Raw genomic sequence first — 4082 nt, 5'->3', positions numbered from 1 at the left:
ACTCATTAGTTAAATCCAACTCTATGAGCCAATCCCTGTGGAGATGACCTTACTCAACACTATAGAATTCTGAGTAAGTTTACAAATTGAAATTTGTATTTGATTGAAGCAAAAATAATAACAACGACACAAAATTAACACCCCATTTTCACTTCATCATTTTCCCGTGTTCCGGGCCCCTTTGTTGCCACTTGACTTACGTCTCAAGTCATCAAGTCCCGACGTATTTCTCGTTGATTTTTATTAACAGTCACATCATTCAGAAATCCATCTCACATTCTTCCTCGTCTTCCTTACGAAGTAACATGACCCGTTCGATTCCGGTCATCATGTTACATCAGAGGGTAACGGGAACAGAGGGAGAGAGCAAGCAGGAGACAGGGTGATGGGGACATAGGGAGAGAGCGAGCAGGAGAGAGGGTGACGGGGACAGAGGGAGAGAGCGAGCAGGAGAGAGGGTGACAGGGATAGAGGGAGAGAGGGAGCAGGAGAGGGGGTGAGAGAGAGAGAGGGAGAGAGGAAGAGCCAGGAGAGGGGGCGGGAGAGAGAGGGAGAGAAGGCGAGGAAGAGAGGGAGAGAGAACGAGAACGAGGACGAGGGATATATTGAGAGAGGGGGACAAGGAGTGGATGCAGTCTTTGGTCTGCCAAAAAAAGGCTGACTGACGGTCTGTTTTGGTCCGGTCTGACCAAATTTTGGTCAGACCGTGTCCTTCCCTATGTATCACTTATGGTGATTTAATATTCCATTTTCTCTTTACGTGCTATTGTGCTTATTATACATGCAGATGTAGCCTCATAGACACTATTGTTACTCTTGCTGCCATTCCCGATCATTGATCAGAATGATAAGATCATTGATTGCTTGATTTGGTACTCTATAGGAGCTTGATCTTGAAAGAGAGACTCAACCCTGGAGGATGACATTAGATATTGTTTAGCCAAGCACCTTCTCATAGATAGGAAAAAATGTAAATAAAATGTAATGAAATATGTGATGAAATTGAGCTAGAATTGGTGATATATCGTAAAATAATAAACTGTGTTGTGAAGTTACCTCTAAGTACTTTTAAAGTAGTATCTACTTAAAGGATTTAGTTAACGTTGAAGGAAAATATGAAAGCTAAGTGAAAAAGAAACCATGTCAATAATTGGTCTAGTATGTCATATACTTTGGCCAAGTCATAAGCAAAAATGAGCCACATGTTCTTGAAAGTAGTAACAAATTAGTTCTCCAATTCCCATTCGAAAGTCCATTCAGATACTTCCATGCTAACCCATTTACAACATTGTGCATATCTTAATAAATAGGCCTTGAAAGAGAGAAGATGAGGTTGGCTGGCTAGTTGGTAATTTGGCTGGTCAGCCAACTGGGTACCTGATTGCACATACCTACGTGGCTGCACCTTGGGGATGCCTTGCTCAGTGACCTGATGGCAGCTCTGTAAGGCAAGTGTAGTCAGGTGCTATACTTGCTGACTGGTACCCCACTTGGTTGAATGCCTCTCTAGTTGCATTTGTAGGTTGGTTGGCCGAATGCCTCTATAGTTGCACTTGGTTGAATGCTTCTCTAGTTTCACTTGTAGGTTGCTTGGACGAATGCCTCTCTAGTTGCACTTGGTTGAATGCCTCTCTAGTTTCACTTGTGGGTTGCTTGGCCGAATTCCTCTCTAGTTGCACTTGGTCAAATGCCTCTCTAGTTGCACTTGTTGGTTGCTTCGCTGAGCAACCTGTTCACGACCTAATATAACAATTGGCTATGCAGGTAATATGCATACTGCCAACACACTTGGTTTCCCCTATGAGTTGTCTAGCCAAGTGACATGTTGGCAAATCATTCATACATCTAGCATGGTGCCTATATTTCTAACTACGTGTAATCTTTGATGGGCACAAATTGATAAATAATATGTGGCCATCAAGCCAATCGCATTTATTGTGTCTTTTTTTAAGTTTCTTGAAATAAACATGTATTTATTATTATTCTCACATGATGTTTACAATAAAGTCATTGATTATGTGGAATAACATAATGAACTATGATGAAAACATAGTACAATGATCAATACTCTTCGAGTATTCTTATTGAAATGATACCCAAGACAAACAACAAAATATCTAGAAATAATACCACAGTCTGATCCTTCTTACATGATAAGTATGTTGATATTGTGGGCATTACAATAGATACAACAAGGATAAAAGATGGGTGCTCTTCAGGGAAAGAGTTTGCTAAATTAATTCGTATGAATCCTTCAATGGTATTACACCTAAATGTCAACCAGGTTGATTCATGTCATGTTTTTGTGTGTGGTCCTAAGACCTGAGATCCCAAAATATCTTGTTGATTGATGGATGTATTTTTCACTAACACTCCTAATCATGACATTCAAACTCTTCTTAGCCTGGATTTAGTAAGAAGTCTACGAAGATGCTTGGATGGTCAAAATGGAGTTGTTAGCCCTTGATAAAATAGGAGATACCCCATTGAAAAAGAGGTGCCCCATTGACCTCTGTTGCGCATCATGAGGGAAGGACATGGTCTGCCCAAAGTTCAGTCACACCAAACCAAACCGGACTGGGACGTCGTCTGGGACGTCGTCCGGTCAGCACCGAGTATGATGGCTTGGTACAAATAATAAATGGTGGTATCAAATGTACCATGGATAAACCATAAATGGGTGGATGTAACTACGATGCGAAGAATGATCATCCTACATGTCATACGTGCAGGCTCCGACTTGAGGGAGGCACTGAGCTCGAGCTTGGACGGGGTCGCCAGGTGACAGCGATGGTGGCCTCTCGAACCTCATCAGAGTGACGAAGATGTCTACGGCCGAACGAAATCAATCCGTAGGGCTTGCACGTAATGGACTGTTTCGTCCGTACCGGTGAGACGCTCAAAATACGTTCGTAGTTTTCTCTCAAATACATCTCTCACCTACCTAGCCTGAGCGCGGTGGGATGAAAATGAAAATATACTACAACAAGTAATATAACGAGCAAGCGGGAGGATGACGTACCTCGTCGGCGCATTGCTCGTTGTGCAGAATCGTCGATAGTTGCATTGGTTGGAGCGGGTGTGGCAGAGTGGTGCTGGAGAGCTGATGACGGCTCAACTAGCGTCGGGCATAGGAGCAGTTGAGGGGTTCGGAGGAGAGGGCAAGCAGTGGGGCAGCACGACGAGCGCTCATGGAGGCAGTGACAAGGCTTGGTAAGACGGTCCTTGGGTTTGAGCTGGGCATAGGTAGGAGAATCCAAATGCCAGTAGTTGCTCAAGCACGCTGGGTTCCTACTGCGGGGATCAAGATCGACCATGTGCACATAATTACCGACTTCTAGAGTGCAGACCGTAAAGATCCCGTCTCTGCTGATAGCCTAGAGTTGGGGACAGGTCCAACTGACCAGGCCCCATGCCCGTCCTTGCTGTTCACGCGCGTGAGGGTGTGGCTTCTACCTCTGCTCTTGCAGACGTTGACCTGCGATGGTCGAGGCGTCCAATCCATGGTCGATCGCCAGAACTGGGTGGTGAGTTTGATCCGCCGATGTATGCAGATCAAGGAAGGCGGAGAGGGGAATCGTTGATCCACCAATCTCTGATCACTTCCTCTCCCATTCTCAGACTAATCTTCTCCCAATCAGCTCTTCTTCTGCCTTTGCTCGCAGGAATCGAACTGCGATGGTCATGGCGTCCAACCCATGGATAATTGCGAGTTGTGGGGTGGTGAATTTGATTCGGTGGTGAACGCAGAGAAGGGGAGGAATGGAATGAAATGGCTGATCCTCCCCAATTCTGGTCCCTTCTCCCAATCCACAGCTTTTTCCTCCCTTTCCTCCCCTCTAGTTCTTTCTCTCAAAGAGGGGGAGACCAGAACAGAACGCGACAATCAACTTTGTATTCTTCTTGGAGGGAATAACTTTGGGACATCACATCAGTAAGAGTGGGTTAGAGGTGGACAACGGAAAGGTCGAAGTGATCAAGAACTTACCTCTTCCCACTACAATCAAGCAAATTGGAGATTTTCTTGGGCAAGCTGGCTTTACCGAATATTCATAAAAGACTTCGAAGCAATCTCTAAACCC

The sequence above is a fragment of the Wolffia australiana genome, chromosome 1, assembly GCF_029677425.1.
Source record: "Wolffia australiana isolate 7733 chromosome 1, ASM2967742v1".
In the NCBI taxonomy this organism is placed as follows: domain Eukaryota; kingdom Viridiplantae; phylum Streptophyta; class Magnoliopsida; order Alismatales; family Araceae; genus Wolffia; species Wolffia australiana.
This window is presented reverse-complemented; position numbering follows the sequence as displayed.